General features: G+C 38.7%; 1 pseudogene across 2 annotated transcripts in view; it reads left to right on the forward strand.

The window, feature by feature from the left end:
- The first annotated feature begins 16,375 nt into the window (after positions 1-16,375).
- Positions 16,376-17,004, forward strand: part of LOC145017398 (U-box domain-containing protein 30 pseudogene) — a 2,143-nt pseudogene continuing 1,514 nt past the window's right edge. Inside the window, exons 1-2 of one of the 2 annotated variants that reach the window (XR_013666495.1) lie at positions 16,376-16,856; positions 16,998-17,004. The exon at positions 16,998-17,004 is cut by the window's right edge and continues 1,514 nt beyond it. The product of XR_013666495.1 is annotated as a U-box domain-containing protein 30 pseudogene, transcript variant X2 (transcript). The other variant, XR_013666494.1, reaches the window with a different exon arrangement.

Genomic DNA, 17,004 nt, shown 5'->3' on the forward strand with positions numbered 1-17,004 from the left:
GGCAGCCACCCCTCACGGTGGTGGCTGTGGTGGCTTTTCTCACTAATTTCGGCAACCACAACACCCAAACACACATATTGCTAATGGAAATACAGCCAAACACACCTATACACGAAGTAAAACATACACACAACCACCACCCACGGTGGCTGGTGGTAGCAACCGGCGGCACAACGAAACCCCAATGAAACAGTTGTAGCGGCGACGACGGCTTGGCAGAAGGGAAGAAGAAGCACGTCCGAGGGTGGCAGCATACCACCATGGCGTCGTCTACAGCACTCTTGGCCTCGTCAACAACACTAGCGACGACGATAGCGGTGGTTTACGACGACGATAGTAGCACCGGAGAGACACAATGGAGGCTCGGTGGTTGGAGGAGCAAGAGAGAATGGGTGGCGGCCGGCGATTGGGAGGCATAAGGGGGGGTGTGAGTAACGGCTGCAACATAAGGGCTTAGGGTTAGGGTTTGACGGGTAAGGAGACTATATACCCGATCCCTCATCATGTCTTTGCCATAATGACAGTCCAGACCCCTCCTCCATAGAATCCCTTCAAAACAAGTCTATGATATTCCATTTAAACCTTGCCCCCTTCAATTCCTTTACAAATTAAGTCCATCTTTCACAAAAACGACCCCCAATATCTTAAGTATGACATAATCATCCCCTCCACCTCATTTCCTTTTAAATTAAATTCAATTAATTACTACAGAGCCCCTATCTTTATAAATATTTATAAAATGAGTCCCAAACTCACGCTTTTAACCCCCGACTTCTAAAAATGATAATTAGCCCTCCGAACCATCCTTTGTATATATATAATTATTATTTTAGGACTACTAGCCATTCATTAATTAATTTATTTATTTAATAAATAAACGGGGTTTTACAACTCTCCCCTACTTAAATTAGATTTCGTCCTCGAAATCATTCCATGCTAATCCTTACATACCAAGCCACTCTAATAACATAGTCATCATCATGGGCACGCCCTAGCCTTCCCAGGGTAGCTATGACCAATCTTCACAAAGCCATAATATCCTCATATGTACGAATTCCTCGCCACAGGATCACATCTACTTCATCTGAATTTACTATCTCGAGATGGTCTGATTCCTCGACAGACCACTCATACTGAATCATTATCATTGAATCTAGTCTGTTTATCCCTCAACTAACTACTCAACTTCTATTAACCTGTGGTTCCCATTATAAAACAAGGTCATAGGCCCAATTATCCTCGCAGACCACTAATACTTGGCCAAGGCTCGGATACTCTCGCTGTGAGTGACTTGTCACTCCTCAGATCATCTAGCTATTCCGTCCATACTCAGAACCTGAAACACAATTGCTAACACCGCCCATTGCTAAAACTGCTTAAACGCTGAACTGCCGGAAGCAGTATGCTGCTACATAGCTGCTTCCCATAATCTATCGAGACTTTCCTGGTCTCAATTTATCCGTTAATCATCTGAATTTTCCGGGTTCCAGCCCGGTTGCAGAGCCAAAGGACTCCCACTTAGTCGCCTCTCACGACTCCTGAACGAAATACTTCCCTGGAACTAGTTGCCACTAGTTACCATGCCACAATGGCTCAAACAACTTTCAAGTCTAACTGATCGGGTCCTTGCATCGAATCCTGTCATCATCAAGTCCAAGACTAAAAGTGATTGCTACTTGACCAATGGTAGCCTTATCTCACATGACTTCTTATACAGTCCATTTCTTTCCCGATCCCATAACTATAGTGGCGCTCCTACAGTCCTATCACTGGCTCAACCAGATCCAATCCATCTGGGTAATTCTGAAATCCAATCCGTGGATTTCCTTATCCTTACTGCTACACCCGAACTGGTGGGTACGACTATCCGTTCTACGTCCTAACAACGCGCTCACACTATCTACTAACCTAGTGAATGCTACAGCTACCCCCGTAGTCTTGCAACACGTTCCAAACCGGGTCGAACACGCACTCGACTAAACACACCACTACACTTGAGTCCTAACCAGAACTCTAACCTGATTCCCGAAACCTGCTATCATGTGACCCCATTGTATCAGTACCGTACCCATGCTAATGATCCGAGCGTCACCATAAACCACAAAATCATCTACACCCTCTAGTAGGGTAAGAATTGGTGCCTCGTACAACCGCTGTCTGAGAGCCTCGTAGGCTGCCTGCTGCCCAAGCCCCCAATGAAAGGCTACCGACTTCTTGGTCAGTCGGTTCAAAGGAACCGGAATCTCAAAGAAGTCCCATGTAAATCTCCGGTAGTAACCTGCTAGACCCAAGAAATTCCGAATCTCAAATGGAGACCTCGGAATCTCCCACTGCATCACGGCCTCTATCTTGGTCGGATCAACTAGAATACCCTTCTGATTGACAAAGTGCCCAAGAGATTGCACCCCGTGCAACCAGAATTCACATTTGGAGATCTTTATAAAAAGTATCTCCCCCACTTAGATTCGACTAAGTCTTCACATTACATGAGAATTGAAGGATTTCTAATCCTTTTCGCTTTCTAATATCCCACTGATGACAACCTGTACCTACCAATGCTAGCGTTTAATCGCCGATTAAACCTTGAGATCTCCCATCCTCGGAAATCTCGATGAGTACTCTTGAAATTTGATCCAGTCTGACACCTCAATCCATCTAACATGTTGTCGATTGAAGACCTCAATCTTCACTCTAGCTGACAAATCCTCATTCCCACTCCCAATCTTGCAGTACCACTAAGCTCTAACCGAACACAGCCCACGCAAAAACACAATTCTCTTGAACATCCAGTGACCAACCACTTATGCATCTAACACCCGTGACTGACACTATGCTCTTCCTGTCACCAGTTCTGTCCTAGCAACGATAGTGCCTTGAACTCCAAAGTTCATCCATAAACAATTACCGACCATACCTGAACAATGATAGAACCTCTGAATGCTGACTTCATTGGAGAACAATCACTCCAACCCTGATCGAGTATCCTCTAAATAATACTCCTGCATAGATCCCGACAAAGATCCAAAATGATAACGGTATGCGCGGAACCCACTCCGCAAGACGCATCCCTCTTTGGGTTCATCAAGGACCTTTCGGCATGTAGGATGGCATATATGATCCTTGATAACCCAAACACTAGCAGGAAAACCAACCCGAAGTCTAAGTTATCCGACTCACTCACAATTCCAAAGCGATACATATTCCCAACATCCAACTAGTAGCAGTAAAATATGACATACCCGCAACATCTGGAGGAATCCGAGTCACCTCCAGCTGATATGATCAACCCTTCCACACCTGTAGCATCCTACACTCTTGGAGTGACAAACTCCCTCGTACACTTTCTTGTACGCGTTGCACTGACTCCGACCCTGCTGGCCTTTCACTCGATGATCAGAAATCATGGGTCTCTTCCTGAGACCCCTACTATACGCACCTCACACACACCTCTCCTTTCATGGTACTCCCAAATCGATCCCACATCTGCAATCCTTGGAAATCATATCATTCAGGGTCTGACACCCTATCACGCTCACTAGCTCGCTTGCCAATGGCTAAGTTGCAACAACTAGAACATCCTCTGTCCCCAAACTGGGTCATAAACTCTTCCCTGAAGCTTCTTAGATTCTCCAAGACTCTTACTGATTCGAGTATGGATCATGTGCTTTCAGTAGTACGGGCCCAATACTACCTTCCACACCTATCCATGCTTTCCTCACCAATCCTCTCGGATACTCCAAGTCACTTCCTCAACTGGTACACCCAAGTCTAACTAAGCCTCACTGCTAACTCACTGAAATATATCCTAGGCTTCCCTAGGTTCCCGAACTCACCCAGTCCTCAGCTGCTGAAAGATTCCCAGTAATGTCAAATAGCTACCTCATGAATATAGCCCCATGCAACAGAGATCAGATAATCCTTCAAGCAACAGACTCATCCCTATAACGGTTAGACTCAAACGAGAGCTGCGCAATAGGGTCAAATCTATCACTCTGAGATTGTCCAGCCTGTGCCACATGTGACTTAGCATATTCACTTAATAGCTAACTCACATTACTAAGAGTCCCACAAAGCACAAAGCATGCAGCATTCATACAACGGAAAATCTAACCATCATATTCCAATCAAATCATTTTATCCTTTAATCAGGAATCTGTACATGCAATTAAAAGGCTCATACAATCAGGCATAACCTAAACAGGCTATCCTATCGCTGACTGATCAGTACTAGCATGCAAGTCTACATGCACAAATAATAGGCATATAAGGCATCCTCCTAGATCCTTAGCCCTAATCTAGCATGTAGTTCTCATAATCATAACATATCATATCATAACATGTATGGGTATCTTGGGAAAAACTTACTTGAGCTCGGTTGATTGCACGCATCACACACCTTGTTGTTTTCAAAGTTCTTTTCTCTTTTCAAACTTCTTTTATAAAATGATTTTATTTTTGAAACTTTTCATACCAAGTCCTTAGTTTGAGTTCAGACACACCCGACAGTGTGCCCGAATCCCTCAAACCAGGGCTCTGATACCAACTTGTAACATCCCAAAAATACAGGCCAAAAATTTCACTTTTAAATACGTCATTAGAAAACCAACAGTGTAATAAAACATTTGTAATGTCATGTCATGTCAAAAGCAAAGTAGGGATAATTAAACATGTTATCATAAAACAATATCAGAGTGTAATCCCAAAGATCTCATGTGCAGAAAACCATAGTGTGATGCGTTGCGATCAAGCCGGCTCCTTTCCTTTAAACACGAAGTACCTGAAACCAAAACTGAAAACCGTAAGCACGAAGCTTAGTGAGTTCCCCCATAATACCCCATACCATGCAAGCATATAACAAACAACATTCAATTAGGAGATACGGGCCACGCCCACACTCGTGAAGATACGGGCCCCGCCCACACTTCGCTTTCTGGGAGATACGGGCCTCGCCCACACTCGTGAAGATACGGTCCCCGCCCACACTTCGCTATCTGGGAGATACGGGCCTAGCCCACACTCCACTCTCGGAGAGATACGGGCCTTGCCCACACTCAACCGCCAACTCATATCATACAAGTATCGCACAGACAACAAGTGTAAATAACTCTATCATACTAGCATATATCATAATCAACTCAACTAAGAGATACGGGCTCGGCCCACACTCTAATACTAACGTCTCATCTATACGGGCCGGCCTTGGTGCCTTAGACCCGTTACTACTGGAAGGAAACTCACCTCATACTGATGAAGTCCCGTAGACACAACCCCACACTGCTGAAGTCCCGCAGACTCAACCCCAGCTGCTGAAGGACAGATTCCCGAACTATCAACACCAAAATAACACCCAATTTATAATTGGATCCCAACACATAACCATAAATACATACTTGGACAATGACTACATTACCCTAAGATTGGCTTTATTCAAGTCCAAGGCCCAAACCATAGGCCCAAAGCGAACTAGGAATCAAAGCCCAACATATGGCCCAATTTTCCAAATTGGGCCCAGGCCTATACATGGTCTTATTCTAAGGCCCAACATCATACAATCATTAAGGCCCAACTATGGTCCATCTACCCTAGGCCCATTAAATTATTTTAGCGCATATGATTATTCTTGGATGGCCCATTAATAATCCAATTATTAAGGCCCAATAGAAAGGCCCAACAATAAACCCAAGTGAAGTTAGGGTTTCACATAAAATGCCGATTAGGGTTAAGTTTCCTACTTAACCCATTAAGGAATTATTCCTCTAAGGACTTAATCCATTAAGTCCATCATTCTTTTAAATAAGTCATATGGTGTGATTGGGCTTAATCACACAATTCCATTCCAATGGCCCAAATGTGGGTCTCGATAACTCCAAGCGCATAATCCCAAATTAGAGTTTTCACATGAAATGATGATTAAGGTCCAGTGTTTCTTTCTTAACCCATTAAGGACTTAATCCATTAAGTCCATTATTCCCTACGCTAGTTTGCCAATGATTATTAATTATTGTTTAAGATTTAATAATTAATTCTCGTGTGCGTCCCAAGCAATTTCCACAAATTAGGGTTTTATTGGCATTATGGTGTTCCAATCCAAATATTAGCCCATTTATCAATTTGTTGGCCTTTTATGACAATTAGGGCTTTATTGGGCCTAATAAGCCCACTAAAATCTTATTAAGCCCGTTAGGGTTTTATTGGGTCCATTAGAATCCCTTAAGCTTCGTTAGGCCCAATAGGGTTTCAAGGCCCATTAGGGTTTTAGTCCCTTGTCCAATCATCCAAACGAGTCCAAACACCATCAAAGCACACCGCCACCCATCACGGTGGCCGGTGCCGGCAGGAGGCGGCAGCCACCACCCTAAGGTGGTGGTTTTCAAGTTCTTTTATTATTCCAAGCTGTGATTTACATTTTACAATGCTAAATATCAAAATAAACACACACTAAACAAGTAAACACACACACACAGCCACCTTGTGGTGGCCGGCGGCGGCAGATGGTGGCAGCCACCCCTCACGGTGGTGACTGTGGTGGCTTTTCTCACTAATTTCGGCAACCACAACACCCAAACACACATATTGCTAATGGAAATACAGCCAAACACACCTATACACGAAGTAAAACACACACACAACCACCACCCACGGTGGCTGGTGGTAGCAACCGGCGGCACAACGAAACCCCAATGAAACAGTTGTAGCGGCGACGACGGCTTGGCAGAAGGGAAGAAGAAGCACGTCCGAGGGTGGCAGCATACCACCATGGCGTCGTCTACAGCACTCTTGGCCTCGTCAACAACACTAGCGACGACGATAGCGGTGGTTTACGACCACCACAGCAGCAACACCCACCCGATGGTGGAACATCAAGCCCTTCACGATGGTAGAACGCAGGAGGAGAAGAATAAGAAGATACAGAGGGATGGTGGCGGTGGCACTGTCATGCTTAATATCCGTCGATGATTCTCGGCGTCACCACCCGCCGGAAGGCAACAGCAAGGCGGAAATGGCAGGATCTAACGGATGGAGGTGGCGACTGCAACCCGCTTCCCTCCGTTACCAACTAAATGGCAGCATTACGCAATGGTCTCCATCTTCAGTAGCACCGGAGAGACACAATGGAGGCTCGGTGGTTGGAGGAGCAAGAGAGAATGGGCGGTAGCCGGCGGTTGGGAGGCATAAGGGGGGGTGTGAGTGACGGCTGCAACATAAGGGCTTAGGGTTAGGGTTTGACGGGTAAGGAGACTATATACCCGATCCCTCATCATGTCTTTGCCATAATGACAGTTCAGACCCCTCCTCCATAGAATCCCTTCAAAACAAGTCTAAGATATTCCATTTAAACCTTGCCCCCTTCAATTCCTTTACAAATTAAGTCCATCTTTCACAAAAACAACCCCCAATATCTTAAGTATGACATAATCATCCCCTCCACCTCATTTCCTTTTAAATTAAATTCAATTAATTACTACAGAGCCCCTATCTTTATAAATATTTATAAAATGAGCCCCAAACTCACGCTTTTAACCCCCGACTTCTAAAAGTGATAATTAGCCCTTCGAACCATCCTTTGTATATATATAATTATTATTTTAGGACTACTAGCCATTCATTAATTAATTTATTTATTTAATAAATAAACGGGGTTTTACAAATTAATTGAGAATTAATTATGTGGCTAATAGACATTAATTAAATAAAGGGGACTAGAAATGTCGATTGTGTGATAGTTGAATATTAGGCTGGGAAGCCTTATGGATTAGGTATGGACGAAATTAAGGATGTGTCCATCCTAAATTTTGGCCATTGAGGCCTTATTCCAGAAGGTTCCTGAGACTGCTTAAGGTCTTAGCTGTCCATTAGGGTTTTGACTGAAACCCTAGCAACATAAGTATAAATAGACCCCTTAGGAATCTGTTTTCGGTCACTGGAACCCTAGAAGATTTCATAGTCGAGTTTATGCCTCATCCCCTCTCTCCAATACCATCCTTTTGCTTGTGGTGTTTGTAAGCCATTAGAAGAGTGAAATTTGTGACTCTGAGCTCTAAAAGAAGAAGACTCAAGCCATTCTTGAAGAGTTAATCATCTAGATATGATTTTATATGATATTTTCAAAATGTGTATGTTAGATCTAGGTTTCGTAAGTCTTGGATGAATTACATGTACAATAGAGAAACCTACATCCAAGCTTTAGGGTTTGCATGAGCACATAGGATGTTCTTTTGTATAAAACCCATCATATATATATATATATATATATATATATGTGTGTGTGTGTGTGTGTGTATGTCCATATGTGCTTAGAACCTTACCCTCAACCAAGTAATTCGTAATTATCTCTTATAAAACTGCTTCAAAATGAGTTTGTTAGAGAGTCAACATGAAGAAAGGTTTAACAACCTACTTGTTTACCCTCACAACCTTAGGCGAACTAATATGCATACTTACACTCACATCAAAACTGATTTGATGGATTGTTTCGAAGCTTGTTTTATGGCTATTGGATGGGTGATATATTTGTTTTTTGTACGTTTCTACTGTTTCTTTAAAATTGATAATGTTTCTACATCTAAATTAATTCGTTTTTGTTCTAAAAAATATAGGTCCATGCATTCATAGGCTGCTTCTTGCCTATCATCTCCATAGGTAGTGTCCCTCTTAGAGGGTACTACATATAAACAATGTTTGTAGCGGTTGCTATCGATGGAAACAACCAAAACCTCCTTATAGAATTTGGGTTGGCCGTGGAAAATAATCTCTACTATGGTACCGGGTTCCTTATGAGGTTAAGAGAAGCTATGAGACGGGGTAGGAAAGTATCGTTCATAACAAATATGGATGATGTCGTTAGTTCTTGCATAAAGCATGTATTCTCTGGTTCTTATCATGGGTATACTTCTAAAAGTTTGTTCAAGTATATGTGCATAAGAGACATCTTTGACAGAACATTACAACCTTTGTTAGGATAACATCTAACTCATATACTGTGTTTTCTTTTCAAGAAAACTTCCATCGGCTGACCCCTGATGATCATGAAGTGTTGGCCAACATCAGTCATGGGAAATTGGCAAGATTCTATTTCCTTAACATCCACTGAAATGTAGTCAACACTGATGTTGCCTATTTTTTTTTTGTGATATCGGTAAATCAATGTAATGTACCGCTAATAAAGCTTACCGATGCAATTTGTGACTACATTCAACAGACTTTTGTTGAATGCACTTTAATGGCAGGTAAAATATCAGGTGAAATATTAAATTTATTTAATTACTTGTACAAGAACCTTATTTTATCGTATTTACTTTTCAGTTAGTTTGACTACCGTACTCACCCCTTATGTTGAAATGGTGTTTCATAAAATGATGCAAAAGCTTGTTCGGTAGCAAGCAACAAAGATCCCGGTATAGATCCCATCTCCGCTCCCGTTCGACATTTATCGAGTTTTTGATTTTTTTTTAACTTGTTTTGTTGATTTGAACCGTCATACATGTTTATGTGGGAAATGGTGCAGTCTGGGTATAGCGTGCGGTCATGCTATTGCATCATCATGTCATTCGAACATCCATTAATAACTTGATATAGTTCAAATATATTATCGGGGTAATGTGTTTCAGACTGTCTACAAGACACAAACCGTGCACCGTGTTCCCCCTCCATTGGAATGGGAAAGATCAGACCCTTTGATTGCAGTTTTATTGTCAATGTAATTGCAATTAATTATGTTTTTAATGGATTTGTAGCGTGTAATGAAAATATTATTATTTCCCTAATATTCGTTACATATTACAAAGATAGAAAAAAACATAATTTACAATTAGCACAGTAATAGTAAGAAATAAGCAAACATTACATATTAAAAAGATTAATAAGCGTTACAGAAGTGAAACTTAGTTGATGAACATAAGGCTTACAACTTCTACACAAAAATTCCAGAAAAGAAAATCCGGCTTCAAATTAACGTTATCCTCAAGTGCATACATTGGGTTTCAAGTTTCTTCTTCGATCGAAATAAGTTACTAATTATCAACGAATTTTTGTCCCTAAAACTTTAAGATCAAACACATGACGTATATTGTGTAAATTAATACTAATTCAAAGCAAAATAATAAAAGGATAACCCACATACCTCTTTAGGACAAGCGTAAAAAAGCCACCCATGATTATTTCTAGTCGTTGTTGTCTTTATAATACATTGAGAGTCACAATCACAATATGTCATTTCTTTGGATTATAAGAAATGAATTTTTAGTTGTAAATTTCACAAGGTAAAGAGTTTGGACGCTTGAATCCCTTTATATAATGGCATTTACTACGATTATGATTCCTGACACTATTTCGAAAATACATACTGGAGCCACATTCCAGAATTGATATTTCGGACCCTAAATTTGAAACAATAATTGTCATAGATTCCCGACATATGTGTAGTCATTCCAAACAGTAAAACTCATAGATTCCTGACATATGTGTAGTTATTCCGAACAGTAAATGTCATAGATTCCTGACAGTATTTTGGACCCTCATACTGGATCCACATTCCGGACCCTTATTCTGGAGCCACATTCCGGACCGGCTATTTTGGTCCACTGTTTCGGACATTGCTTTTGTACGTAATTGTCAGAGTCCTGACATATGTGTAGTCACTTCCCAGCAGTAAAAGTCATAGATTCTTAACAGTATGAGTAGTTATTACGGACAGTAAATGTCATAGATTCCTGACAATATTTTGAACCCTTATTCCAGAACCCCATTCTGGAGCCACTTTTCGGAATGGCTATTTCTGACACTTGTTCTGGACATTGCTTTTGGACCTTAAAATGCACCATGCATGTATCCTTAATGTTGAAATAAAATTGGAATGAGTTTATCTCACGATGGTGTTTGGCATTGTGAAGAAGAAGATTGTTATGTTTGTTCAAATAATAACCTGTTTCCGGAAGGCCCAAATTTCCCACTCCCGAATAAAATGTCTGATGACGTTTTCCAAGCTATGATGGTTGCTGAAGAAGCAATTGAAAAGTACTCTGAAAGAATTTGCACACTACATCAACTTGCAGATGATCTAGTGGAACAAGTAAATGAAAAAGGGAAATGGGTCGTTGAAGCTATGAAAGAAGTGAAACAAGCTAAGAAATGGATTAAAAATGCAAATGTGGAGATCAATAAGTTGTGTGAAGAATGAGATCGTCTAACAGGTGTTGTTAGAATTTTATGATATTTTATTGATCGGGAACTAAATATATATACCTTACAATATCCTAATTTGTGGAAATCAATCTAAGTATGTATTAGGATTTATAACGCTCTTTGCAATAATGTTAATAAAAAAAGGATAATTGCCATTTTAGATAATCATACCGTTCCTTTTACAAAAATCAGTTTCTAAAGACATTACAATATCCATATTTAAAATTAGATTTTATTTCTGCCCGATAAATGCGAACTTGCATCCGATATGAACTAGTTGTGTCTACATGATTTTCAAACAATTCCATGTAGGTCTCAATTAGTTTGAAACCGTTATCAGTCAATTTGACTCGATCTTCTATTGTTGGAGTTGTCCTATGTGTTTCTTTGATGATGTCTATTGTGTTCATAAATTGTCTTATATCTTCAGGCATGGTAACGAGGAGAATTTGCATGTTATACAATGCTACTTTTCTTTGGTCCTCAGCCGGTGAAGGCGGTAATGAGATTTTCAATATTATCATTCATTGTTTAGCATGTTGATAATCACGGATCATTTCTAATGTAGTCATGTTAACATGATATCATTGCTCGTCTTGAAGATGTGGTATAACATACTCCACAGACAACTCATCCTTATTGTTTGAGTCAATGAATGTTGGGGACTGGAAATAGAATATACCCAAATTATATTAATATACTATTTAAAAACCAATGTGCATATAAGTATTTAATATCAATAAAAAAACATTTGCTAAAACATATCCATAACCAAAAAAAAAAAAAAAAAAAAAACATAATTACAACCAGTCTATCATAACATGTTTGTCTGCACTTGCTTCGGTGTCATCTTTTCAGGGTCTTTTATGTTTTCAATTGAAGTTTTAACACCCTTTTTGATTTTTTATTTTATTTTATGGGTGCCTTTGCTGGTTTATTGTTTATCTTATTTTGAAACTCCACATCTTTGTTTTTTATCTACAAAAATAAAATTTCAAGAATATTTTAATACATTACCATAAAAATAAATTCTAATTATAAGATTATTGTTTTTCGATTTTACCTTTACCGGGCATAATTCCGAAAGCTCATGTAAATGGAATACAACTCTGTCATCTGTAAAACCCACTTTTTTTTAATGACATCTGTAACGCCCGGGTTTCAGGGCTAAGCATATTTGTCAATGTAATAGTCTAGGTCAACTCTTGTAACTCTTTTTGAAGTAATAAAGATGAAATATTTGAGTATTATGTGAATTATGTGTATTTATGTGCTTATTATTTAATTATAAATGTATCATTAATAAAGAATAAAAATAAGCGTCAAAATTATAGTATGGGATACTCCCGATATCTTTATATAGAGTTTTAGTAGTCGAAACAAGGATTCCGGGGATATAGAGAATGCCAAAATCCGAGTTATAACGAAGAAGTTATGGCTCGCCGAAGTTTTACGGCAAAACCGGCACGACACCAGGAGACGTAAATACTGAATTTACGATGAATGGATTTTTAGCCTTAGTAATCTAAACCAAAGTTGTAGTATATGTTAAACCGAGAACATCCATAAAAAAAATGCCCAAATCTGATTTCGTATGAGGAAGTTATGATTTTTCTAAGATTCGGCTTAGCAGTGCACGGCCCGAAACCCGAATTTTAGTTCAAGTGATTTTTGGCTTATGCAACCTAAATGAGAGTTGAAGATCTCATTAATAGGAAATCAACGGTAAAAAGACAGACAAAAACAGAGTCTGTATGTAGAAGTTATGAATTTTACGCGGACGTTTAACAGTATAATCCCTTGTACTGTTAAATTTAAGACCAGTTGAGAATTAGCCAACGGAGTCAAAATGAAAGTTGTAGATATTATTATTACCTACGCGTAGATATAAATAACGTCAAAAACGGAGGTCGTATGTAAAAGTTACGGATTTTAGAAGTCGGAAGTGTGCTGTGCGAAAATGGGTGATGTGGCACAATCTTGACCATTGCTTTTCCCCCAAGGCTTGCCACCAGATGGTGACATGTGGCACCAAGTTCAGCCATATTTCACCCTATAAATACCACCTCTCACACCCTCATTTTCTTCACACCTTTCTCATTCTTTCTTCTCTTTACTCTCTCTCTCTCTCTCTCTCTAGAACCTCTTTCTAGCCCTGAAATCCCCCGAAAAGCCTAGGGAACCTCCCTAGCACGAGGAAGAAGCCCCGGAGTGCTCGACGGCTCCGAGAAGAAGAGCTTTTCGGCTCGGGAACGCTGCTCCAAGCAAATCCTGGTTTTCTATAAAACCCATTGTAAGTGAGCTACGCCTACGCTATTTTTAATATACCTTTTATTTAATTATAGTAACGTTATTAGGAACTTATAATAAATACTTGGGCTATTATTATGGGTTATATAAGTATTTTTTTAACGCTTATATAATAGTAATAATAGCTAGACTATTAATTAGTCTCAGCGAATAATAGACTAAACTCTAGTAGTAATAATACTAGGTTTCGTCGAAGGAAATTATTTTAAGAAGCGAAGCGCTGTCTGATTTCGGAATCACCACCTTTTTAGGTGAGTGCATAGTTACTTTCATCTTACACATAGATATGAAGTATTTTATATATTACGTGCTATGTGTGCATATTATCTGTATACTTGCTATCTATGCTGGATGAATGTTTTTTTATACAAGTTTTAAATGATTTAAACTGTATATGTATTTTATATCTACAAAAATGTTGGGGTAAAACATGGGTAGATGTAATAAGATGATGTGTGATAAAATGATGAGAGGCATCGATGTTGTTGTTGTTGATCCAGTTATCTAGCGGAGTATAGATGACGACCATGGACTCTTCTAGATAGTCCAGTGGAACGCTGACAGGCTCGCAACCTGTAGGTGTTGTGAACGATGTGTTCACCGGTGTACTCCATCCCCCACATGGTTGCCTTTAGGACATTTATTGCTGAGGAACCCCCTTAGCAGTAGTGTCCATCCCGATGATAATCCTTAGGATAGGTCCTTTATGATAGGTGTTTAGGGACGTAATGTGAGGATAACGGGAACGGGTAATCGGGTTATTGTTGATTGATGGAATTAATAAACTTATTTATTGTGGGTTGAAAACCCTATGTGCTCACCAGGCTACCAAGCATGACCCACTCAGTTTTATGTATTACAGGTAGTGGCGCTTGAGCATAGATATGATGTTTGGACGAGGGATTACGGATATAGGCCTGTAGATATGAAATAATGTAGTAAGGCTTATATTGTATTGTTTATGCTTTTGATCTGTACGAACATGACATCCCAATTCTTTTAATGAAATACATTTCTATGGAAATGCTTTTGATAAATCTTTATCATATTTTGTTTTGGGACAAATTCCGCAACACTTTTATTTAAAATGCTACTCTGATTTTTTAAACAAAGCATAAACAAAATCGGTTTTTTCTGGTCGTGATTTTGGGGATGTCACAACATCCACGCTAACTCGTATTTAGACTAACATGGGTTAGTAAAAAAAATACTTAGAAAACATATAAGTGCGGTTATTCCGGATCATCATTTTGGAATAGACCATCGGGTTCCGGACCACGTTAATCGTGTTCCAGACCTATATTACCATTTCGGAACCCCTACAATACCTAATTTCGGACTAAAAAAATCGATATGAAATACATTACAAAGTACTTGCATGCGATTAATACATGTACAACGAAAAAAAAATACAAAAAAAGGATAATTTGGATATTTAAGAGTTGTTTTGGAGTTGTTCCTCGTATTCAGGACCATTCCATAGAATTCCAGAATACATGAATCGTTTCAGAAAATCAAAATACAAAGTAACTTAAAGTGTAGAACTTACTTAGTTTGATGAATCCATGTTGAAATTTTGGTCCGAAATACAAGTAGATCGTGTTTCAGATCTACTAATTATGGAACGCGTATTCCATATATTTTCTGTGTGAGACTCATATATAGTTAGAGTACTAATTATGGAACGTGTATACCATTGGGCTACAATATTAGGCTTGAGCCGGTTTCGGGTTCGAAATAATCTATTCCGGACCACTCCGAACCAAATGGTTAGTTTTCAAATAAAAAGAAATTAGTTATATTTAAAAATTAAAAAAATAGTTAGAGTACTCAATTTCCCCTGATATAACCTTATTAATTATTGTATTACCTTATTAATTATAGAGAAAATGACTCTTGAGGGTAATTAATTGTTGCGTTTGTTCTCATTTGGTCAAATTCCTTTTTTTTGTACTCAATATACCATCGAACTTGTTGTTTGTGTTCACCATAACCATTTTGACCGGCTCTTGATTCCCTTTACTCATTTACAGCAAATCTTACATCATCTCCTGTTGATATTAATGATTTTATGAGATTCATTGTTGCTTCTTTTCAAAACATAACTCACGAAAGAACATTATTAATACATGTACAACTTTGTAAATGCACTTTAATATTTATTAGGGGAATCTTGACTAAGTATGTGCATTTCATAACTACATTTACATTTCGAATCAAATGATTTATCGTATCATTGATTTTAGACAAGTTTACAAATGAGTTGAATTACAAGTGCTATGATTTTTTAGTTTACTTAGCTTTAAGATCGAATTCATGGGATAAGATATAACATAAATATGTACAATATCATGCAGCTTTTTCAGACACATCATTATAATATACTTTGAGGTAAACGTTTATGCTGATAAATATACCTCTCATACACAATCATATCCTTTTGCAGAGAAGTGTTGACAGCTAACCATAGTAAACATAGCCAAAGAAGGTTGCAGTATTTGATAATTTTGCAACTTTAATTTCATTTAACTTTTTAGGAAAAATGACTCAGGATGGTAACCAACTGTTGAGTTTGTTCTCATTTGGTCCGTTTTTGTTTTGTACTCAATATAACATCAAACTTGTTGTTTGTGTTTACCACAACCTTTTGACCTGCTATCACCGGTCAAAAGTAGTCAAAAAGATTATGATGAACACAAACAACAGATTCGATAGTATATTGAGTAAAAAAAAAAAAAAAAAAAAAAAAAAATACCAAATGAAAACAAACCAAGATTTAGTTATCAAGAGTCATTTTCCCTTAATTAAATAATTTTTCAATTTATTTATTACTATTTATTTATTTATTACTCCGCATCCGCAGCATGAAAAATCGTAGGGTTTTCAGGTAATAACACATGACCCAATTTGTGAACGCTGAACAGCAAAGCGGTGAATCGGTTTACCCTTTTCAGTCCATTCTCTCTCTCTCTCTCTCTCTCTCTCTCAATAATCTATACTATGACACTGATCTTTGCCCATTCTTTGACCCGAATCTTGTTTTTTTCATCATAATTCTTTGATTTTTATCTACTTTAATTGCTGAGTGAATAAGTGGATCGCACTGTTTGGTGTTGGGTTATGAGTGTTGTCGTTGATTTGTAATTATTCTTATCCTTTTTGCTGATATGGGTTTTGAATGATTTCACCTCTTTTCAGCTTCAAGAGGAAGTTTTTAACTTTTTTTGGGTGTTAGGGAAGAAGATCAAGCAAAAGTTGGTCTTTCATAATGATGAAGAACAATGTGGGTCTTTTTGAAGTTTGACCAGAGAAAAGGGCACTATCAAAGAAGAAAAGATGTCTCCTTCGATGCTGTAATTGTCAATGTGAGATTCTAAGGAGAGTCTTTTTTTCCTCCACACGCTTCAATTTTGTTTTACTTTTAGATGTGATACGTCCCGGACAAGTTGGGATTGTTATCTTCTTTTCCCTTAAAAACTTGTTGTTTTGGGACCTCCTCTGTGCAGACAAGGT

This window comes from Lactuca saligna, chromosome 9 (assembly GCF_052625555.1).
Source record: "Lactuca saligna cultivar CGN05327 chromosome 9, ASM5262555v1, whole genome shotgun sequence".
Lineage (NCBI taxonomy): Eukaryota > Viridiplantae > Streptophyta > Magnoliopsida > Asterales > Asteraceae > Lactuca > Lactuca saligna.